Below are 25,638 nucleotides of genomic sequence, written 5' to 3' on the forward strand. Positions count from 1 at the left end.
ACTTCCATACCTTTAGTTTTCTTATAGAAATCAGGTGATAATAACTTTGAAATATCCATATTCATATCAAAATTACTAATATTTTCTGTAAATAAATGTTATTTTGCCCATAATTAATCTGTCATAAACTTAGAACAACCAATTTGAAAAACACTTAATTTCATATGAAAACCAGAAGTAGGTTTATTTAATTAGTTATTTTATTTATTTATATTTCAAATGTTATCCCCTTTCCAGGTTTGCCCTTCACAAACCCCTACCCTATCCCCCTGCTTCTATGAGGGTGCTCTCCCACCCACCTACCCACCTACTTGCCTCAGCAACCTAGCATTCCCCTACACTGGATGAATGAGCCTCCATAGAACCAAGGACCTCTCCTCCTATTGATGCCAGATAAAGCAATTCTCTGCTAAATAGTCAGCTGGAGCCATGAGTCCCTCCATGTGTATTCTTTGGTTGGTAGTTTAGTCCTTGAGAGCGTTGGAAGTTCTGGTTGGTTGATATTGCTGTGCTTCCTATGGGTTTGTGAAACCCCTCAGCTATTTCAGTCCTTCCCCTTACTCCCCCATTAGGGTCTCTGTGCTCAGTCCAATGATTGGCTGCATGCATACACATCTGTATTGGTCAGGCTGTAACAAGGCCTCTCAGGGGAAAGCTGTATCAGGCTTCAGTCAGCAAAAACTTCCTGGCATCAGCAATAGTGTCTCAGGCGACAGCAGATGCTGGCGAGGATGTGTAGAAAAGGAACACTTCTCCATTGCTGGTGGGATTGCAAGCTGGTAAGATCACTGTACTGGGCAAAAGATGCCCTAATCTATAATAAAGACACATACTCCATAATGTTGATAGCAACCTTATTTATAATAGCCAGAAGCTGGAGACAATCCAGATGTCCTTCAACAGAGGAATGGAAATAGAAAATGTGTTACATTTACACAATGGAGTACTGCTCAGCTATTAAAAACAATGACTTTCTGAAATTCTTAGGCAAATGGTTGGACCTAGAAAATATCATCCTGAGTGATGTAACCCAGTCTCAAAAGAATATACATGGTATGTTAACTTACTTGTAAGTGGATATTAACGAAAGAGTGTTGGAATACCTGTGATTCAACTCACAGTTGAAAACAAAGAAGGAAGGCCAAAGGTGTGGATACTTAGTTCTACTCAGAAGTGGGAGAAATAATTATGGGAGGTTGAAAGAGGGAGGAATCTGGAAGGGAAAGGGGGGGGAGGGAAAGTGGAACGTGATCAGATGCAAGAGGAGACACCAGAGAAATACAGAGGTTCAGGAATTTGAATGGAGGTGTGTAGCAGTGTGGCATGGGGAACTGGGTGAAGCCACTAGAAAATCCCAGATAGCAGAAAACCAAGAGTTTCCCAAGACCCAAAAGGGATGACATTAGCCAAAATACTCAACAAAGAGAAGATAGAAACTGTAGAGACCATATCCAGTACGTAGGCATGGTCTCAAGTTGAGGGACATGGCCACCCATCCATCTCAAGAATATTAATCCGAGTTGCTTTTGTCACATGGAAATGCAGGGACAAAGAGTGGAGCAAAGACTGAAAGAAAGGGAATCCAGTGTCACCAGGCACTATTGCTGATGCCAAGAAGGTTTTTAAAAGTAACTTAAATTACAAGACAAAACCTTCAAAGTTGAGCAGAGTCTTTAATATTTTAAAATTTCATGATTCTTTACCTATTATGCATGCAAACATGAACAGTAATATATGTATGTGTAAGTTTTTATGGGAATGTATGGGCAGAAATGATAACTGAGTGATTAGGATTAGTGACTGTTATACAGTGGGATCCTGGTTCCAATTTCCATGTATGCGCAGGCTAGTTCACAGCCACTTGCAACTCCAGTTCCAGGGAAGGTGATACTCTTTTCTAGCAGCCTCAGGTATTACATGCACAGGACGCAAAGACATACATGCAAGGAAAACTCATATACATATAAAGCAGAGAAAAATATGGTTATCTTGTTCTAAAAATTATGTTTATTCTGTGTTGCTTTAAATATTACCCCAAAGTAAATTTTGTTTTCAGAATTATCTATTAGTAAATTAAATTTTCTATGTAAGTCTGCTTGTTTATACATTATTCACATACTACTCAGACTTTATTGAGTATAATAAATGAGTAATTAGTATTTCAGTAACTAGTACAGGTCAATAGTTAGTCCTTGAAAACTGAAATGTGTAAATACATGCTTTTTTAAAAAATAGTTTCACAGCTTTGGATCCAACAGTAATCTTAGGAAAATTAATGTACAGTGTTCTCTTTATGAAAAGATATGACGGTCAATTAACTAAAGACTTAAGAGATATAACTTGTAGTGACCACCTCCAGTACATAGCAGGTCCCCCAGTTGAGGGATTGGGCCGTGCAACCATCTCTAATTACTAACCCAGAAATGTTCCTGTCCAAAGGAAAGACAAGGACAAAAAATGGAGCAAAGAATGAAGGCCTTCTGGGATCTGCCCCACCTAAGGATCCATTCTGTCTGTAGACATGGAACCCTTACGGTGTTGCTGTTGCCAAGAGGCCCTTACTGACAGGAACCTGGTGTGCCATTCATGGGGAGGTTCTGCCCGCAACTGACAGATGTAGATGTGGATGCTTGGAACCAACCATCAGACTGAGATCAGGTAGCCTGGTAGTGAAGCTGGCAAGAGAACTGAAAGAGGGGAGGGAATGCAATCCTTTAGGAAGAACAATGTAGGGAGGCTAGACCACCCAGTTACCCCAGGGAGTAAGCAACTAACCAAGGCATGTAGAGGGAGGGATCCATGCTTCCAAATAGTGCTGTAGCAGATGGTCTTGTCTGACATCAATGGGAGGGGAGTCCCTCGGTCCTGATGCCTCAGACTAGGGGGATGCTGGAGGGGTGGAGTGGGAGAGGGTGGGTGGATGAACACAAAGGGGACGGAGGAGAGGGCAGATGTAACATAGGGGTGTTGTAGAGGGGTAACCAGGAAGTAGGAGATCATTTGAGATATAACAAATGAAATGATTAATAAAAAATAAAACGAAATGATAAGATGGCCAATGAACTAAAGACTTAAAAAGAAAGAGTCCACTACCATCATCGATTAGCTGCATTAACTTTTGTTCAGTGACAGCTTCTTGTCAAACTTTGGAGGAGGTATTTGAATGGTTAGGTAGAAACAATGCTCATCCGAACAGCATCAGCATCTATTACATATCCCATTAGTGCTCAGCACGCTGTTTACTTGTTTAGCTGTGATATAAACTGTAGAATAAGCTCCTCTCACCTCACAGACAAAAGTAGAGATAGGGAGTTTCAAAGGTCAAGAAGCTGGTGACGCATGCTTGTAATCACAGCTGCTCAAAATCAAAGTCAGCCTGGGTTATGGGTAAGGTCAAGTCTAGCTTAAAGTGCCCAGGGAGAATCAGTCTCAATTTTAGATAAAATAAAAGGGCATTTGAAATCTGACTCAGTTGTGAAGTATTTGTCAATCTTGGATGAAAAGTTCAATTCCTGGAACTATGGGGGGAAAATAAGAAAAGAAAAATGAAAAAGAAAAACCAAGAAATAAAATGACTTTGTCTCAAAAATCAAGAACGACAAACATATATACATATATATACATGTATACATATATATTTATATATTTACATATATATGCCAATGAAATTCTTAGCTATAAGCATATAATATTTAGGTTATATATTTCTTCTTCGGCTTGATAAATCCAGAGATTATTAAAATATTACTTCAAGGTAAAAGCTAATGACTTTCAAACAGTGGTAGTTAACATGAAACAGAATACAAGAATAAAGTAGCATATTTAAGTATCACTTCTAATTATAAATTTTTATATACTTTTAGCCATGAGCTTTTCTATGCAGCCTGTTTTTTTAGAATAACATCTCTGAGTCTTAATTATTTATAAGTAAATAAGCTTTGGTTCCATTCCCAACTAGCTCATAACTTGTATAACCCAATTTATTCTAGTGTAGATTTGCCACATGGCTATTTACCTCATCTACATTTCATGGGTCCAACCTCTTCAAGCCCAGTATGAAATTTCATACCTCTTACTAACTCTCAGACTTTCAATCTCTGTACTGAAAGTTTCAATTTCTATTTCCTGCCTTCCATTTATAGAACATCAGCTCTTTACTGACAGGTAAAATACAGGTCCACACCTTACCCTAGAGATTATCTTTGTATCTCCTCCTTTGATTCCAATAAAAGATATCTTCTCTATTAGCTGTAAACTGTATACAATAACAATTATGAATACTATCAGGAAAGAATTTTGCTCACCAGCAGCAAACCACTGAACTGAGAACGGGACCCCCGTTGAAGGAATCAGAGAAAGAACTGGAAGAGCTTGAAGGAGCTTGAGACCCCTTATGAACAACAATGCCAAGCAACCAGAGCTTCCAGGGACTAAGCCACTACCTAAAGACTATACATGGACTGACCCTGGACTCTGACCTCATAGGTAGCAATGAATATTCTAGTAAGAGCACCAGTGGAAGGGGAAGCCCTGGGTCCTGCTAAGACTGAACCCCCAGTGAACGTGATTGTTGGGGGGAGGGCGGCAATGGGGGGAGGATGGGGAGGGGAACACCCATAAAGAAGGGGAGGGGGAGGGATTAGGGGGATGTTTGCCCGGAAACCGGGAAAGGGAATAGCACTCGAAATGTAAATAAGAAATACTCGTTATTAAAAATAAATAAATAAATAAATAAATAAAAGAACTGTGCTCACAGTGTCCAGGTCAGAAGTATTTGTTATTTGTTAAGTTTGGAAAAAATCATTCTACTATCTATCCTATCATGGTGAATTTAGAATTCTGTGCTTCAGTCATTTTCAAATAAAACTGCATTTATGAACCTAAGAATATCTTCTTAGAACTAAAAACATTTTCTCATAACCTAAAAAACATAAGCTTAAATGTATAAATACAAATATCTAGTCTTCACCATCATCGAGGACTTGAGAAAGATAAATATTACCTGAGAATACAGGAAGTACAGAACAAGCAGTTTCCAAAACTACAGATAGACAAATATTCAGGCAGCCAAGATAGTCACCCAAAATTTCTGTGCATCCATCTATGGACTTCTGGCCCAGATTATCTGACACACATTTGTGGAGCAAGAATATTGAAGGACTTACTTACTTTGTCCTTTTAAAGATTGACATTAACTTCCCTGCATCCTGTTTGTCCACATCTAGGACAGTATACTGTCAGTAGTAGAAGCAAGGATAAAGGGTAACTTTTGCTGAGTGGCAGCTTAGTTGAAGCAAACGCTATATAGAGAGCTTCATTGAAGCTCATCATCTTCTTTAAAGTTCAATGTGTGCTATCAGGGGCTGACATGTCACTGTCATGAAAAGCCTTTGTTAATAAAAGATCCTTAAATGCCATGTGCTCAAGTTCTCTGAGGTTTTTCTTCTATCTATAGTATATCTTTTCTTGTTTCTAGGTATCTACTACCTGCTTAACTTAAAACACCTATGGAAAGCTAAATGAAGCTTGTTTCTGTAATTAACTCAACTAGTATCTAAAATTACCACAAGTTTGATTGACCAATTATTAAATTGCATTTTGTCCTAAACAATGTGAAATAGCAGCTTTCAAACATACTAGTACTTAATGTTACATTTTTAAGAATTACATAAGTACAATAACTTAAACAAGAGCTGAAATATGCATATTATACAGGGACACAAACGTATACATTATATACACATACATTGCAGAAAGAGAGAGAGAGAGAGAGAGAGAGAGAGAGAGAGAGAGAGAGAAATGGAAAAAGAAATCCACAAATCTAACCTTCCTTTTACTTTGTTCTGGCCCCAACCAAAGCAATTAACAACCTTTAACCAACCCCTCTTAAACAACAGCAAACACATCACCCTATGAAAACCCAAAGACCATCCAATTTTTGGGAGTGGAATCATTCTCTTTAATGTGCTTCCTTCTGTTTAGAGGCATTATTTTCTTTTGAAAACTCAATGGGAATTAAGATATAGCTAGTTTTAAGAAATGTATCCCTGTTTCAGAAACAGTCTCATCTTCTTGTGCAGTGCCAGCCTCGTCCCATAGACAAGATGATGAAGGTCAATATGAATGGATTTGGCTCTATTGGGTGCCTGGTTACCAGGGCTGTCTTCTCCTCTGCATCTGGCAAAGTGGAGATTGTTGCCATCAACGACCCCTTTATTAACCTCAACTACATGGTCTACATGTTCCAGTATGACTATACCCATGGCAAATTCAATGGCATAGTCAAGGCTGAGAATGGGAAACTTGTCATCAATAGGAAGCCCTTCACCATCTTCCGGGAGTGAAATTCTGCTAACATCAAATGAGATGATGCTAGTGCCGAGTATGTCATGGAGTCTATTGGCATCTTCACCACCATGGAGAAGGCTGAGGCTCACTTGAAGGGTGGGGACAAAAGGGTCATTATCTCTGCCCCTTCAGCCAATGCCCCTATGTTTGTGATGGGTGTGAGCCAGGAGAAATATGACAACTCGCTCAAGATTGCCAGCAATGCATCCTGCACCACCAACTGCTTACACCCCCTGGCCAAGGTCATCCATGACAACTTTGGCATCGTGGAAGGGCTCATGACCACAGTCCTTGACATCACTGCCACTCAGAAGACTGTGGATGGCCCCTCTGGAGAGCTGTGTCGTGATGGCCATGGGGCAGCTCAGTACATCATCCTTGCATCTACTGGTGCTGCCAAGGCTGTGGGCAATGTCATCCTTTCTGTGTTCCTACCCCGAGTGTATCCATTGTGGATCTGACATGCTGTCTGGAGGAACCTGCCAGGTATGAAGACATCAAGAAGGTGATGAAGCAGGCATCTGATGGCCCACTAAAAGGCTTCCTGGGCTACACGGAGGACCAGGTTGTCTCCTGAGACTTCAACACCAACTCCCACTCTTCCACCTTTGATGCTAGGACTGGCATTGCTCTCAATGACAACTTCGTAAAGCTCATTTCCTGGTATGACAATGAATATGGCTACAGCAACAGGATGGTGGACCTCATGGCCTACATGGCCTCCAAGGAGTAAGAAACCCTGGACCACCCAGCCCAACTCAACAAGGATACTGAAAGCAAGAGAGAGGCCCTCAGGTGCTGAGGAGTTCCCATCCCAACTCAGTCCCCAACACTGAGCATCTCTCTCATGATTGCCTCCCAGACCCCCATAATAACAGGAGGGGCCTAGGGAGCCTGCCCTACTGTCTTGAATACCATCAATAAAAGTTTGCTGCACACATACAGAAAGAAAGAAAGAGAAAGAAAGAAAGAAAGAAAGAAAGAAAGAAAGAAAGAAAGAAAGAAAGAAAGAAAGAAAGAGAGAGAAGGGGGAGAAAGAAAGGAAGGAAGGAAGGAAGGAAGGAAGGAAGGAAGGAAGGAAGGAAGGAAGGAAGGAAGGAAGGAAGGAAGGGAAAAGAAATGTATCCCTGACAGTTCATGTCCATTTTCTGTGTGTAGGGCTCATGTGAAGTCCCAATTGGAGCAGCTTCAAGGCTGGACCATCCTAGCTAGTCACTTTTAAACTTTCCTGGATGCAGGTCCCTGAGAAAGAAGCTGTGGAAGTAGTCTGAGTTTGGATGCGTAAAGATGTTAGAATTAATATGTCTCAGAATTTCAGCATCCATCTAGCATTCTTGGGGGTGGATTTTGTCAGGGCCTCCCTAACTTCACTGAGGTCTGTAAACACATAAATGTTCACCGGAAGTACACATTTGGAGTGCAAGGAGTGTGCAGTGTGCATAATTTAGCTAAAGATGAGTCTCTGTTTTCTGTTCAAGCAGGTATGGCATCTGTCTTTATTTAAAGCTTGTTTGGACGGTTCAGCCAAATTATATAATTTTGTATCTATGCATTTGAAAATGATGATTTGAAAATCATTAGCTTTGAGGATTCTGTAGTCAACAAGATTTATTGACTGAAGTCCTGAAGTCCTGGTAGAGACAATATGTCTCAGCCAGTCTTGAGCTGTTCCTATGTCGAGGGATCAGCAATACAAGTTACCTGATTTGTTGGTCTATGTCATTTCCTTTGGCCTTTCTGTAGCCACGATCTTCAGATAGTCTCCCATGGTCAAATCTGACTTATTATTTGTGAAAGAATTCACGTTTTTTTGTCTCCAATTGAAACAAAGACAAAACCACTCCCCAAACATAACACATTTCCTTTCCTCTATTCTAAGCTAGGACATTCTTAATGTAAACAGGCTGATTTAGGTCAGCAGTTTTTTCCATCATCTGATATCTCTCCAAAGCTGTAGCTTTATGTTCCTTAGCATTTAAAAAGGTTAAGGTTAATACATTTTTCTGTAATATATCTGTGGAATTTTTTGTTACCCGGTTTTGTTGGTTAAGCATCTTCAACAGCTGTTCCTATATCCATTAAGCCTTCAATCTCAATTCCATCTAAATGTAATTTTAACTTTGGTCTCTCATTATTTATGGCAGTTTGTTTTCTGACCTCTCCTGGGCTTTCTGTTTTATCTACTGAAGCTGCTCTGGCCTTGATATCTAAATTATTAATGTTTATATCCAGAACAATGCTGTGTAGTTTTTCTGTTGATGAGATTTTTCTCTCCTGACCTAAGATGCCCAATTTGAACCTGACATAAGGGGAAAATAAATCCCCGAATCTAACCTCCCTTACTTTGCTTTTTCGCTGACCAAAGCCATGAACAAGCTGTAACTAATCCCTCTTAAACAACAACAAACATGTATCAACTTATGAATGATCACAAACTATCCATCCGACATTTTAGGAATGAAACACCATTCCCTTGAAATTGCTTAATATGTGAGAGCACTATTTTTCTTGGAATGGAAATGGGGTTACAATCCCTACAAGGAGTTACCTTTTTTGTCCTTGTGTTAATCTATATTGATTAAACTTGTCTTGTCTTTGTGACATCTTTTTCATATTCTAGAAGGCTGGGGCATTCTTTTTGCATTGCCTGTTGAAAAAGTCTTGTTTCTAGGTTTGCCTTGCCTACAGTACAGCCGTTTTTTAAATGACCCCCCCTTACCACAAATGTGTAAAAACATTTTACAGTGTGACTTTCCTTAAAAAATAAGATTATTTTATTAAATTTATAGTATATAAATGGGATCCAATATCAACTATATTTTTAATCCATTCATCTATTGGTGGTGATTTTGCCTTTAGGGGACTGATTACCTTTATGCATTCAGAAAGCATTTAAGAAAAGTGTCACCATTTCTGGTATGCATTCATGAAGCCAATTTAAAGTTTTCAGAGGTCCAAAGTATAATAATCACCTAAGACTGGAAGCTAAAGATTTAATTAGCAATTTCCTAGCTTGTGGATATGATACCTTTCTATCTACAGCTGAAGTCAATATTTGTAAAAAGTCAGTGAATGTTTCTTTTGGACCTTGCATGATGTGAGTAAATGGTATTTAAGTAATGCTTGTCCCAAGCATTTTAAGCTGTCAGGTGATGTAATACCAGGCTTGTGTCATCATCGATGACTTGAATCTATACCTTACCGTATGCACAGTCACTCAATAACTGAGGTTGAGACATTTGGATGTCTCTTCTTGGTTCTCAATTCTATTTCTCTAGCATCTTCTCTCCATCATAAATGTCATTACAAGTGTGAACCACGTTCTAATATTGCTTTTGTTATATATTTCCAGTCTTAGTTGATTATTTCACTTTGAATCCCCTAAAAATATTATATCTGCTTCAGGAATGGTGAGTGCATACCATAAATGGTGACACTTTTCTTAATTTTTTCTAAGCCAGGGTATCTAAGGATGCTACCCAAATTCTTCTTGATGGTGGCAACCATCCATTAACAGTTGTCTTATACAAACCAGATAAGTTAAGATTAACATCTAGCAAACGTTTTCAGACTTTCTTGGTTTTCACTAGAAGGTGGTGCTGTAGTTTCTGGCCTTATTTATTCTCTGTCTATCTCAGCAACTTTCTCAATACTGTTTTATTTTTTTTCTAATTTTTCTTCTAAGGCTTTCTTCAGGTCTCATATTTTTCTTTTTCCTGTATCTCTACTGGTTTTGTATATGCCACACTTTTATTTATCTTTTCAAAATTTTTTAATGCCTGTCTTCACTTGTCATATTTCTCTTTTTCTTGTATCTCTTTTATCCTAATATTCTTCTCTGTCTTATCTATAATGTTTTCAAAAATTTACTTCTATGATCTCTATCCATTTTCATATTTCCCTTTTTCTTTTATCTCTACTATCATAGTATTTTATTCATTTTTATTTATAAATTTATAAAGTTTTTATAAATATTGTCTCCATTATTCATATTTTTCTTTTTCTTTTAACTCTATCTTAGGAGCATCCTCATTTTTATTTATAGGTTTTTCTAACTTTTTCTTTTAAGGCCTATTTCCATTTTTCATAATTTTCTTTTTCTTTTATCTCTAAAGCATTATTTGAGAAGGCACAGAAACTTATTATGATTACCAAGATAAGGATTACCAGTGTGCTAATAATAAAAATTGGTAATGTGTTAATCTCAATTAGGTTATTTATCTCTTTATCATTTTTCTATCTTTAAGCCATTTAAAATAGCATTGTCCAGAAGTCCAGGAGCTCTCTTTTTGTGTTTTTCTCCTTTATGGGTCTTGTTTCCTTAAGTGTATCAGTTTCAAATTATTTATATTTGTCTGTGAATTTTTATACTGAGTCTCTTACCCTCTTTAGCATTAAAGTATAATTCTAAACTCTCTATATTTTTACCTGATTTGACGTTTGTTCTTGATTTTTTTCTTTGTTCTCTCAGTCTGATTCTGGCTTCTGATTCCCACACTTATGAGTAGCCCTGCCTCTGCTCTTGTACTTACAGAGGAGAGATATTTCAGCCCAAACATCTGTAGCTGGTGTCAGCCAACCCTCACATTTTAGGATTAACCTGTAACTGTGCCACACCAGAGGCCTGGTGCCTCACCTGCTCTGGAAAGTGGTTGGACCTGCAAGTCAGAGGCCTTCTCAGGCCACCATGTGTCTGTACTTTGTATCCACACCCTTAGTTCATTATTGCGGGGTACCCAGAAGAGTTTTTGGTCTAGAGCCACTATTTTCCCTCTTACGTCTGCCCACTCTGGAAAGTGGGTTCAGGCCACAGTGTGCCATGATGCCAAGGCCTGTTTGGCTCTCAGCATTTTCAGGCTTCTTTTTGGGGCATATACTGGATTTTTATGAGCCCAGAGTATTTTTACAGACATATCTGAGAAGTGAACTAAATCTCCAGCCCAAGAGAAACTATAAGAACAGTTCCTCACATACCAGCAGAGTTAGCACATGGACCTTCATTAAGGGAGACCCCCTGAGTAAGTACCTCGGGCTTTCTGTTCTCTCTCACATAAAAGGAAATAGTTTCTGCCAAGGTAGGAAATTACTCTGGATTTATTCCCCACTTTCCACTCCTGATTTTTTCCTCAGGTTCTAAACTTGCATTCTAAGTGTGCATACATTGGTCACCAGTTGTAGCTATGAAATTTTCTGCCCAGCCTCTATGATCTCAGAATAATGACTCCAAGACTTAATTATTTATGAATAAATGCCCAAGTCATAATCTTTGGCTCTTTCCTTGGCTAGCTCATAAGTTATATAACCCATTTTTTTTTTAGTCTGTGTATGTCTGCTACATGGTTATTTACTTCTCCTCTGTTTTATGTGTCTCTCTTCTCAGAGCTCAGTGAAAATTTCCCAAGTCTAGGTCTGAGAAAGCAGTTCAATGCTATTCAACATAGTTTAAAATAACTTGTGTATTGTGTTACATTTTATTCTCTTATTATTCAGGAAGGAATAATTTTCTTCACAACCACAGACATTATGTAAACATACAATTAATCTTTTTAAAGAAATAAATCACAAAGACCTAAAGCAAGACTGTCTATTGCTGTTTCCAATCTTCATTTTAATGTTAGAGGAAAAATTAAAAAAAATATTCTTTCATAGAATGCACATTCACACATGCACACACAAATATATACATACATGTACATATATATATATTTAGGAATTTGTACAGGTCATTGGATATTTGTTTCCTTAACACCAAAACATTATAAGATATAGGTGGAATAGGTAAGATTAATAAATTCAAGTTTACATTTGCATGTATGAACTGCCTGCTGCAGGATACTACCAGTACTTTATTATTTTTACATTTACATTAAAGCTTTACTATTTAATTAACTATAATATATATAACATATGTGAGACAATATCATTGAGATATAATATTCACATTTGACCTATCCATGCATACAACATCTATAGGGCCAGAGAGTCATGGAACTTACAAAAGCAATCATTATTTGAAACATTGATTTTTAGTTAGGAAATTGATTCATATAACAAACAACGATATTTTGAGATTATAGACTGTTTCTTAATACGCCCCATGTAAAGGTGTGCTGTGTTCTTACATTGATACTTGGGTAAGGTTCTTCTTGATGGTCTATGTGGTAATTCTTCCTCATTTATAGTCAGCGTGCACCAGGCCATTGGAGTCATAATATAGACATGTCAGGTTTCAACTAGTTTTAAAAGGATACGGTGATTCACTGGTCAGCCATATAATAAATTGCCCCACCAATTAAATTCAAAACAGCTTTAAGTCTATTTAATAGACCCAGTATAAATGAATTAAGAGCAAAGTCTTGGAATGTTATATATACCTTAAGTGCGTACTGCTAACTGTGCCAAGGTAAAATTAATTCTTCGGTAATTGAAGCCAACATGAATAAAACACTGGCTAAAGGACAATTTGTGTGATTAAGGAAAAGCCAGTGGATCCCTGGACGCTTTTGATGAATGCCTTTTCACATACCCTATATATTTATAGAGATATGAGGACACAAGATAAAATTCAAGAAAACACAAACTGCTTCCTTACAAGACTTCTTTCTCAAACACTTACTGTGGACTATTGCTGTATTTGATTTCTGTTCCAGTGACAAAACACTTAGACCATTAGCAACTGAGGAGAGAAAGCATTTATCTGTCTTGTACTCCCAGTTTCCAATGTTGTTGGCAGACCTCAAGATACAAACTCAAAGCTGGAACTTGAAGCTGAATCCATTCAGAACCATTGCTTGCTGGCTCAGCTAAAGGATTTTGTTCAGCTAGCACATATTCATTTTCTACAGCCCAAAGTCACTTCCTCATAGAATGGCCCTGTCAACCATGCACTAGGCCCTCTTTCTTCATTAAACTGTTAAAACAATCCACCACAGACATGTTCACAGGCCACTCATCTCTTAGAGATTCTGCAATTGAGAATCTTTTCTCAGATAACTCTAGGTTATGAAAGTAGTGAGTTAAAGGCAAGAGGTGAAACCATTAAAAGTGTGTCTGAAACTGTCTCCTGAGAGGTTCTGCCAGAGCCTGACAAATACAGAGGCAGTTGGTCACAGCCAACCATTGAACCAAGAACAGGGTCCCCATTGGAGGAGTTAGAGACAGGACTGAAGGAGCTAAAGAGGTTTGCAACCCCATAGTAAGAAAAAAAAAATATCAACCAACCAGACACTCCAGAGCTCCCAGGAACTAAACCACCAACCAAAGAGTATACATGGAAGAACCAATGGCTCCAACTGCACATGTAGAAGAGGCTGGACTTGTGGAACATCAATGGGAAGAAAGGCCCTTGGTCTTGTGAATGCTAGATGCCCCAGTGGAGGGGAATGCTGGGATGGGGAGGCTAGGGATGTAGATGGGTAAGGGAGTCCCTCACGGAAGCAGGGGGAGGTGGGATGGTATACAGAGTTTCCAGATGGGCAACCAGGAAAGGGGATGACATTTGAAATGTAATATAATAACCAATAAATTTGTTTAATTTTTTTAATTAAAAAAAAGTGTATCTGAGATTATATTTTTACTCCTAAAACTGAATTAAAGAAAAAGATAAGCTATGTTGTCAGGTCATTTGAAAATAAAAAGCAGTGTTTCCTTGATCCAATATTTGTAAATCTGTTCTTAACTATTATATTTACTAATGTTAAATACACACATATATTAAATTCATACACACACACATACACACACACACACACACACAAACTTGACAATGTCTTTAGATCACTCCAAGGACTATGTAGATATTAACTGAATGAATGTCTCTGTGACACATGCTATGAACTCAGTGTACGTGTGCCAGTGTATCTCTGTGGTTTGGGGTTTCCATTGGTACTGTGGGTGTCCAGCAGCATCCCTCACTCATCTTGCATATAATCCAGCCATGCTTCTACTCATTAATTGTGATAACAAAAATGTATTTGGACTTTGACAAATATCAGTGCAGGAAAGCATAAATTCTATCCTACTGGAGGACTGAGGCCTTTAAAGATAAGTCCTGGCCAAGTGATTTCCACCCTGAGTTACTACATACATCCGTAACTAACGCTTGTGTTTTAAAAATGTTTATTTTTCTACTTAGCCATAACAAAACTTAGTGTTTTCTTAATTTTGTAGCTATAGTTCATAATTTAACTCATATGATTGCTTCCTGATCTCCATGCCTTTCTCATAGTTTTATATGGGGCAGGAAGTATCTCTTTATTCTACCGGCATTAGAAGACTTATTATCAAAGATTATCAGCTACCTTGGCTTACATTGCTCAGAGGCTCTGAGAAGAATCTAAAGTGGAATGATTTTCAAATAGGTCTGTGATCCTATAGTACATTCCTTTGTTTGTTTGTTTGTTTGTTTGTTTGTTGCTTTTTTAGGCCTGCTTTGTTGGTGTGTAGGTAATACCATAGGACTGTGGTGGTTCTCAATCCTTACAGAGAATCAGAGTCATAGAAAAGGTTCCTGAAATCATACAGGGCATTTCTCACAAACAGTTTCCCAGTCTATTGCACCTAGTGCAGGACTGTGATCTGGCTTTTTAAATTTTTTAGGACCTGAAATTACTGTATGTCAAGTAAGCACCTTGTGAATGCTACAGGTTCCCCAGATCCTTTGGAGGAAGTGCAAAGCCTTGGAATAACTTATGCACAGATGTGTGTCTAGCACAAGGTATCTCTTATGTATCGGATACACATACATATAAGTATTTTAATGTATGTTTTAAAATTATTTTAAATAAAAGTCCATAAAAATCTTAGGAATATAAAAACTACATCCTTCAATAATTAGTAAAAATATTTGTATGAATATGATATATCCACTAATCACTACACCATACTGAGTTTTACATTAAGAAAGTCTGTTAAAAGGCATTTGGGCATTCAGTATACAACAGGTCCTACATTATTGAGGGATATAGAATGCATGTTCTTATTTTCAGCTTAGAACTTTGGATTTCAATGGACCTGGAAGAAGTGGTATCATATGTACTGAACCCTGTAGCCTTCTTCATATGTGTTACAAACTCACTGTCTTTAGAAGTGCAATGTCTTCACAGAGCAGTTCTTGGTTTTGGTGCTATACCTGGGACAGGGGCCATTGCTGCAAAGCCCCTACTTCTATCACACAGCACTTTCACCCACACTTTCATGCTTCTTATTCATACACTTGATATACAAAACAGTTACTGGAATTCTAGAACGTTAAATAAGTTTATGAATTTATATAGGGTTTCATCCATACATATTCTCTGCCATTCAGTCCCACGCTGGCAGCTGGCCATGCGTGGGACATGCCTCCAAGGTAAAAGAAATCAAGGCAATAGTTTTGGGAAGGCTGAACATTAAGATATCCCTACCATCTAGACAGATACAGAGAGAAAGTATGAGAGATGAATGACTTCATAGACTAACTCATCCTAAAGGGGGAAAGACATAACATAGATGAAAAAAAAAAAAAGGTCATGTGATTGGTCTCATACCATCTGCTACCAGGAACTAATCTCATTGCAATTTTGAGTGTCCTTCCTCAGGATTTTTGTTCTTCTTTCTCTATCAAACATGATTTCTGTCTTCTGAGAATTCACAGAATCTGACAGGACTACATGAACACGGCCTTCAACTCACCAGAGAATGCAACCACAGACACTGGTCACACATTTAGGAACCTTCCAGAAGGTCACAAGGACATCCTTTTTCAATGTATCCAAGGCATGCTTGTGTTGTCAGAAAGTCATCTATGGAAAGAATAGTTTATTCATCTTCTCCTCATCCCCACACAGTTCGCCAGGAGCAAAAGCACTGCAAGGATTCATCTGCACTGTTAATAAGTCAGTTGAGCAAGAGCAGGTTTTCCCGAAGCCTTTTCTGAGTTCAAAGTGGTGAGACAGATTTGAATATATTTTTACTTTGGAAAAATAAAAATATTTTTGTTTGTTCTAGACTTCAACTGATTTTATTACTTTAAGACAAATTATTGAATGTAAACATAAAAATGTTTTATTTTATTTCTAAGATAGTAAATACTGACTGATATCATTTTGATTTTGAAACGATTTAGTTATTTCGATTTTACTTTTGAGAGTATTTAACCGTACATATTTCAATCAGATGAATTCGTTTCCCAGGGAACACAGAAAAGAGTGTCACATCCCCGGAATTGAAGTTACAAAGGTTTTGAGTCTCCATGTTGGCATGGTAAGTGTTCAAAATGGAACCCACTACAGACTTAGAAAGTGCTCTTAACCTCTGAGCCATCTCGCCAGATGCATTGATCTTGGATTTGAGGCAACAGGATTTTGACGCTAAAGTGTTAGAGAAAGCAGAGGTCCATGTGAGTACCTGTGCTTCTGTTACTGCTTTCCAATGTGTAGAGTGTTTTTCTATTTCTAAAATAAATAAATACATCTATTTGTGACACTTTGATAACTACCAGATTCTCCAATTCCAGATCCCATATATTTATTGTCCTCTAAACAGAATAAGGAGAGCTGGATTTTACCTGAGCCTTCCAGAATAGCTCCTCAGGAAAGATCACTAATTGCTGTTATGCATTCACAAATTGCCTATTGAACGCCTGCCTCCTTGCCTCAATTTATCGCCTTTCATTTTCAGGATCCTTCTGTTGGTGGGTAACCAGCTTTCTTCCAATTTACCTACTACAAATTTAGTAGTGAGCAACTGCATCATGATGAAATTGTCTTCTTATAATTGTCTACCCCAGACCTGTTCAGTGCTCTTGAAAGTTTCAAGACATCTTTCAAGAAAGGAAAATGAGTATGGGGGAGTCAATCTTATATGTTTCCAGCCAATTGGTAGGTTACACTGTCTCAATTTAGATTTAAGTCAATCTCATTATTCCAGTTATTATTTTTATAGCTATAAGAGAATACCTGGTAGGACAAGCTTAAAGAAGAGCTTATGTTGGTCATAATTTAAGGGGCTGCAGTTCATCATGACATAGCAAGAATAGCATGCAGGATGCCCGACTCACACCATTGTGTATGCAGTCTGGAAACATAAGGGAACGGATGTCAGCCCTCAGCTTATTCAGCCTTCCCCCTCTTGCTTTACTTTGGGATGGTACCAATTTCAGGGCAAGTTCATAACCACTTGGAAATGCTTTACAGATAAGTTCACGGGTGTGTCTTAATGACATAGGTGATTTCAAATATAATCATATCACCATGAAAGTCAGAGTTTTATCTATAGGAAGAGTAAATTAGGGTCCCTTAAAGATGAGATGATAAAATTAGCTTTTTACACCTTGCAGTATTGTATGTGCCAAGTTAGTTCACTCTCAGGTAGTGCTTCTTTTTCCTATGTTTGCTTTAGTTATATTTAATGATGACATTTTCTAAATGGTGTGAAAGCCTAGATAAATACTTTCACATTGACTTATTTAATGTGTGTGTGTGTGTGTGTGTGTGTGTGTGTGTGTGTGTGAGAGAGAGAGAGAGAGAGAGAGGGGAGACAGAGGGAGGGAGAGAGAGGAGAGGGAGAGGGAGGAGAGACAGAGAGAGAGACAGAGAGACAGAGGGAGAGAGACAGAGGGAGGGAGGGAGGGAGAGAGAGAGAGAGAGAGAGAGAGAAAGAGGAGGAGAGAAAAGAGGGAGGAGAGAGAGGAGGGGCAGCGCAAGGGAGAGGGAGAGAGAAAAGAGAGGTGGTGTTTAATACAGTGTTCACTTTGACATCAGACAATACATTTCAATGTTAATTCCCTCCTACCAGTAACGGCATCACGGGGGTCAAATTTTTGTTTTGAGGCTTTTTAGTAAGCACCTTTATATGCCGAGCCATCTGTTCAGTCCTAGATATTTTTAATTCACCGCGAAGTGTTTAGATATGTAAAATATACATGCAAAGCCACAGTACAAATAATCTTTGACACGCAATGACACTTCTTTCTGATAAATCTGCCAACAACTGAAAATAAGTCAAAGACAGTTAATACATCTCATTTTCTGAACGTGCTGTTTACTGACAGAATACAATGTATTTTACCTTGCTCATTTCTCCCATGCAGTGGTTGACTGACAGCAGCCTTCCCCTGGCCCCGCCCAGTGCTCAGAAGAGGCATCCCAGTTCAGATCATTATCCCATGAGAAACTCAAAACTTGACTCGGTCATTCGTACTGAGTACACATTACTTTCACCCCAGTGTAACTTTTAAAAATTCCTAAATGCAACCCTCGCAAGTGAAGGGCTGGCTGCTTACTTATTTGGTGGTCAGAGGTTTGCACATTTCTGACTTGATTCAGGAATGTTCCTTCACAAGTAGATAAGAGCCACTATCCTGCTTGATTCAGGATTATATTATTGTTCACTTTAATGACTCCCCATCTATAAGGTAACATTGAGTTTGTCTCATTTTACACTTCGCGGTCTTAAATTATCCTTCTTTTGTAATATTTTATCTTATAAGTAAATGAAACTTTATTCTATTCCAGCTTAGGGATTTCAGAAAGTCCATAATTTGTTATAAAAGACAATGGTTTCTACACGCTAATTTCATTGGGGTTTCTTCCTTTATAGTTAATTTCATATATTTCGCTTAGATTACAATAAAGAATATTTAAAGGATAGGGTTAGAAACATTCTCTTGTAGCTTTTACTTAATATTTGTGTCCTTCAACTTTCTGTTACTTAGTAAAAGGCACAAGAAAGGGGATTCCTATTGACTGAACAAGTTCAGGTATTGGGTTGGGGAAAAGGACTGAAGCTCTGAAGACCAACAGAAAGAATGGAAACAGGCAACCTTGAGAGTTAGGAGGTGGGGGAGCCCTCCAGAATGTCCCAGAGACCAGGGAGGTGAAAGACTATCAGGATGCAAACGGAGGGACCTTAGATGAAGAGGGGAGAGGGAGCTTGTAGATCCCACCTCCAGCAGAAAGGCCCTCATCAAGTGGAGGGATGGGGTTGCCATTCCAAGGTTAAAAACTCTGGCTGAGAATTGTTCCTCTCTGAATGAACTGCAGGAACAAAAATTGAGAAGAGCCTGAGGCAAAGGAGGCCCAGCGACAGGCCCAAAGTGGGATCCAGCTCAACGGGAGGCCCAAAGGCTGACACTATTACTGAGGCTATGGAGTGCCCACAAAAAGGGGCCTATCATTGACTGACCTCTGAATGTCCCAACAAGCAGCTGAAAGAGTCAAATGCAGAGATTTACACCCAACCAATGGACAGGAGCTGGTGACTCCTGTGCTTGAATTAGGGGAAAACTGGAAGAAGTTGAGGAATAGGGCGACCCTGTAGGAGAACCATCAATCTCAATTTAACTGAACCCCCACGATCTCTCAGACACTGGATCACCAACCAGGCAGCATACAGCTGCTGATATGAGGCCCCCAACACAGGTACCACAGAGGACTGAGACCCCAGAGAGTGGAGAGGTATGGCGAGCTGGGGTTGAGGCAGTAGGGACATCTCATGGAGACGGGGGGGGGGGCGGTAGGCGGCGGTGAGGAGGTATGGGATGTGGAACAGAGGGAGGACTGGGAAGGGGATAAAAATCTGGAGTGTAAAAAAAATATGAATTAGGGGCTCCAATGTGTTTTCCCAGAGAGTATGATTTGAGTTCAGTACCATTTGATTCTGAAGGCAGCCTGCTCTTCTTAGTGTAGAAAGAATTTTGAAATAGACAATGAAGCTTTCCATCACCCAAATGCTGTAGTGATGTTTCCCCTCTAACTTCCGCTCTGCCAGAAGTGCAGAAAAAATATATTGCAAACAGCATGAATTTCATTGCCATTTGGAATTCCAACTTCCTATTATACTATTCCGATTTGGTGTTTCTTTTTAACGAGAACTTAGTTTCTAAAAAGACAAATAAATTTACTTATTTTTTTTCTCTCCAGCATATGCAATTTACACATAAATGTTTCTCTTAACAAATTCTCTTAGTGGAGATTAAAGTATATTTGTACATTTTCTTGAACTGTGATAAGAATGTATCTTATATATGTTTCATTTCTTTAAAGTGAATAACAGAAGTATTGCTCAATTCAAAGACCAACAGATACCTTTATTTCTTCTTCATTTGGATATTTATGGTTTTATATCTTTTAATGTATCCTAATTCACCCAGATTGAATGGCAGTATCTTCTATCTGTCACTCGGGGTGAATTTGACTTCTGTGCTTTACTTTTAATTCACCTCTCACAAGGGTGTAGTTTTCCTAAAATATCTGTTTGTCTTAGTGAAAATAATGTATTAGAGAATTTTGATTTATCATTGTTTCTTATATTAACTGAAAACACTATTCACCCAACCCTTTTTGTTCGTCTGTTTAGGTCAATGCCATATCCTCATGTAATTATCCCCTCACAATTATAGATGTGTGCATGGTTCTTCCTCGTCTTCATAAAAGGCTTCTTAGCTCTCTTCCAGAAAACTTTCACACACTATGTTGCAAGGAAGTACATCTAGTTGATTGTGTTCCAAAGGTGAAAGGACACAAAAATCACCCAGATGTTTGGTCTGACATGTTAATGTCCACATGAAGCTCCTGGAGAAGCTTTCTTTTTCTAATTGTTTATTGGTTATTTATTTACATTTCAAATGTTATCCCCCTTCCTGGTTCCCTTTCTGAAGACTCCCTTTTCCCACTCCCTTTCCCCTGCTCCTATAATGGTGCTCCCCCACCAACCCACCCACTCCTGCCTCAGTGCCCTGGCATTCCCCTAAACTAGGGCATCAAGCCTTCACAGGACCAAGGGCCTCCCCTTCTATTGAGGCCACATAAGGCCATCCTCCTTTACATATGCAGCTAGAGCCATAGGTTCCTCCATGCTTATTCTTTGGTTGGTGATTAAGTCCCTGGGAGCTCTGAGAGGGGGTCTGTTTGGTTGATACTGCTGTTCTTCCTATGGGGTTGCAAAGCCCTTCAGCTCCTTAAGTCCTTTCCCTAACTCCTCCATTGGGGACCTCATGCTCAGTCTGATTGTTGGCTGCAAGCATCACATCTTCATTGATAAGGCTCTGGCAGAGCCTTTCAGGAGACATCCATGTCAGGCTCCTCTCAGAAAGTACTTCTTGGTATTAGCGATGGTGACTGGGTTTGGTGGCTGCATATGGGATGGCTCCCCAGGTAGGGTAGTCTGGATATCTTTTCTTTCAGTCTCTGCTCTACTCTTTGTCTATGTATTTCCTTTAGACAGGAACAATTCTATGTTAAATTTTTGAGAAAGGTGGGTGGTCCCTTCCATCCCCTTTGTTGGGTATTTCAGCTGAGTTATATTGTCCTTTCCAAGGCTGAATGCATTTGTTTTTGCCTGTAAAATCAAAGGCAAGAATTAGAATTCTTAGTCAAAATCAATTGACTAAGAATTAAAGGGATTCTATTTTGTGCCTTATAGAATCAGTTTTGCTGTATAATAGCAAAACTTGAAATATATGAAATTTATTCACTCTTAAAAGCTACAAAAAGGTTGAGAAATCCCAACTTAGGAGCTGTAAATACCACATCAGAAATCCTTGTTCAATTGGAGAGTTATTCTTTTCTTTCTTCATAGAGAAAGGGAATTTTTTAAACAAAAGCTTAAAGTTTGAAATGTTTCTTTCCGTATTTAAGAACACATATAATATTATATATATATGCATATATATATATATATGTAATTAACAACGGCAGGTCTTCAATTTGAAACAAAGGAAGGAGGAATATAGCCAAGGATGATTTAGGAGAATGAAAGAGAACTGGAAAAAATACTATATAATATTCCCCCTCAAATATTAATTATATATTTTAAAACATGTAGATTTATTAATTATTATCAAATACCATTACAGTTCAACTTTACCAAGTGCTTAAAAGAAAAAAAAAGCAAAAATACAAAATTAAAAAGCTATTAAAATTGCTGGAGATGAAGAGATGGTTCAGCCTGCACTATCTCTCACTGCTTTTTTAGAGGATTGGAATTTGGCTTTCCTTATCTTTTTTCCCTCTTATTGAAAGTAGTTTCCTTTTTCTTACACAATGTTTCCTGAATATTGTTTATGTTCTTCTAGTCCTCCCACTTTTCCTCCACTTCCCCTCTCATCTAGATCCACTATTAGAAAACAAACATGATTCTTAGGAATAATAAGATAAATTATAACACAGTAATTTAAAAAATACATCAAAACTGGCAAAATAAGCAAGATAAAGAAGAAAGCCCAAGAGAAAACATGAGAATCAGGGACCCATTCTTTCACACACTCAGAAATTCTATAAAACAAACAAACAAACAGACAAGCAAACAAACAAACAAAAAACCACTATGCTGGAAGTCATAATATTCAAGCAGAGGATCCAGTACAGACCTGTGCAGGTCCAATTGCTTCAGCCTCTGTAAATTTATATTAGCTTTGGTCATGTCGATTTAAAGGGATTTGGGTAGTCCAGCCCCTCTGGCTGTTATATTTTTTCTGTTTCTTCTTCTGCAGGGTTTTTGGGGGAAAGGATTTGATTGACACATCCCATTTATTATTTAGTATTCCAAGGTCTCCCAGTCTCTGCATAATGACTGTGGGTCTCTGTATTTGTTCCCATCTTCTCCTAGAATCTTCTCTAAAGATACTTGAAGAAGTCACTCATCTGACAAATATAAAAGAATCCCATTAGAGAAGTTTTTCACTATTTTTAAATTTACTATCCTTTTAGAACAGTTATATTTGTTTTTCAACTAAAGCTCTGGCCTATCAGGTCTCAGTTTCTTGATCTGGAGTTTATTTTATCATTTTACACTTGCCTGTAGTAATTGTTCTAGGGAATCTTATGCCTCCTTATTGGCCAAAATTGTGCCTTCACTAATTTGCACATATACCTTCTGCTCTACCAACACATACAAAAAATATATGTAACTGAAAAGAAAAAGAAATACATTGTAGAAGACTGAAATAATTTAAAAATTCTATAGTGAGAACTCAGTTATGAATAAATCCTACTTTTTCTTCAAAAGAGGCAATATTTGCATCACAAGCCCTATTGTTTCTGACTCTGAAAGTGATAATTATCCTTTCTATGGTACATGGAATTTTGTTTGTTCTTTTTTTAATTGCTTTCTTATTTATATTTTAAATGCTATCCCATTTCCCAGTTTCCCCTCCAGAAATCCACTATCTATCCACCTCCCCGGTGTCTATGAGGATGTATCCTCATTCATCTACCCATTCCCTACCACCTCCTCTCCCTGACATTCCCTATACACTGGGACATCGAGTTTGGCAGGACTAATGGCCTTCAACCCACTGATGCCCTACAAGGCCAATCTGTGCTACATATTCAGATAGAGCCAAAGGTCTATCTCTGTGCTCTCTTGGGATGGGGGTTTAGTCCCTGGGAGCTCTGAGGGGACAGGGTGGTATATTATGTTCTTTATAAGGGGTTGCAAACCCCTTCAGCTACTTTAGTCCGTTCTCTAACTCATCCACTGGGGACCATGTTCTCAGTTCAACAGTTGGTGCAAACATCTGATTCGGTATTCCTAAGGCTCTGGCAGAGCCTCTCAGCAGACAGATAGATCAGGTTCCTATCATCATGCACTTCTTGGTTACAACAGTACTGACTAGGTTTGGTGACTGTATATGGGACACATCCTCATGGGGGTCAATCTCTGGATGTCCTTTCAGTCTCTGCTCCACACTTTGTCTCCATATTTCCTTACCCTTTCTAAGAAAGTCTGAAGCATCCACACTTTGGTATTCCTTCTTCTTGAGCTTCATGTGGTTTGTGAATTGTATCTTGGGTATTCTGAAATTTTGGACTAATATCTACTTATCAATGGGTATATACCATGTGTGTTTTATTGTGATTTAATTGCCTCACTCAAGATGATATTTTCAAATCCCATTGATTTGCCTAAGAATTTCATGAACTCATTGTTTTTAATAGCTAAGTAGTATTCCATTGTGTAAATTTAACACATTTTCTGTATCCATCCCTCTGTTGAAGGACATCTGGGTTCTTTCTAACTTCTGGCTATTATAAATAAGGCTGCTCTGAACATAGTGGAACATATGTCCTTGTTATATGTTGGAACATCTTTTGTGTACGTTTTCAGGAGAGGTATATCTGGGTCCTCAGGTAGTACTATGTCCAATTATCTGAGAAACTGTCAGACTGATTTCCAGTTTGGTTGTACCAGCTTTCAATCCCACCACCAATGGAGGAGTGTTCCTCTTTCTCCACATCCTCATCAGCATCTGCTGTCACAAGTTTGTGATCTTAGCCATTCTGATTGGTGAGGGTTGGAATCACAGAGTTGTTTGATTTGCATTTCCCTGATGACTGAGGTAATTGACCATTTCTTTAGGTGCTTCCCAGCAATTCGATATTCATTTGTTTAGAATTCTCTGTCTATATAGCCCATTTTTTAAAAGGGTCATTTGATTCTCTGTCGTATAGCTTCGTGAGTTCTTTGTATATATTGGATATTAGCCCTCTAATGGATGTTGGACTGGTAAAGATCTCTTCCCAATCTGTTGGTTGCCATTTTGTCCTATTGAGAGTATCCTTTGCCTTACAGAAGCTTTTCAATTTTATGAGGTCTCTTTTGTTGATTCTTGAACTTAGAGCCTAACCAGTGGTGTTCTACTCAGGAAATTTCCCTCTGTGCCCATTTGGTCCAGGCTCTTGCACATTTTATCTTCTACTAGGGTCAGTGTATCAGATTATGTGGAGGTCTGAGATCCACTCTGACTTGAGCTTTGTACAAGACGATAAGAACAGTTCGATTTGCATTCTTCTACATGCTGATCTCCAGTTGAACCAGCACCATTTGTTGAAAATGCTATCTTTTTCCATTGCATGGTTTACTTCTTTTGCCAATGATCAATTGAACATAGGTGTTTGGGTTCATTTCTGGGTCTTCAGATCTACCCGTCTGTCTCTCTACCAATACTATACAATTTTCTATCACTATTGCTCTATAATACAGATGAACTTTAAGGATCAAAATCCCCCCCCCGAAATTCTTTTATTGTTGAGGATAGTTTTCACTATCCTGAGTTTTTTGTTATTCCAAATGAATTTGCTAATTGCTTTTTCTAACTCTATGCAGAATTTAGTTGGAATTTTAATGGGGATTGCCCTGAATCTGTAGGGTCTTTGACAAAATGGCCATTTTTACAACATTAATCCTGTCATTCCATGAGCATGGGAAGTCTTTTCATCTACTAAGATCTTCTTGTGAAATCCACGAGCTTTTAAATTCAAATCTTGTTTTTACCATGTGTAGTCGTATCCTGGACTTGTTCTGGTGGGA

The 25,638-nt window shown here is 38.4% G+C and overlaps 1 pseudogene; it reads left to right on the forward strand.

Annotated features, from left to right (window-relative positions):
* Window positions 1-6,092: 6,092 nt before the first annotated feature.
* Window positions 6,093-7,081, forward strand: LOC116912683 (annotated as a pseudogene).
* Window positions 7,082-25,638: the final 18,557 nt, after the last annotated feature.

This window comes from Rattus rattus, chromosome 11 (assembly GCF_011064425.1).
Source record: "Rattus rattus isolate New Zealand chromosome 11, Rrattus_CSIRO_v1, whole genome shotgun sequence".
NCBI classification, from domain to species: Eukaryota; Metazoa; Chordata; class Mammalia; order Rodentia; family Muridae; genus Rattus; species Rattus rattus.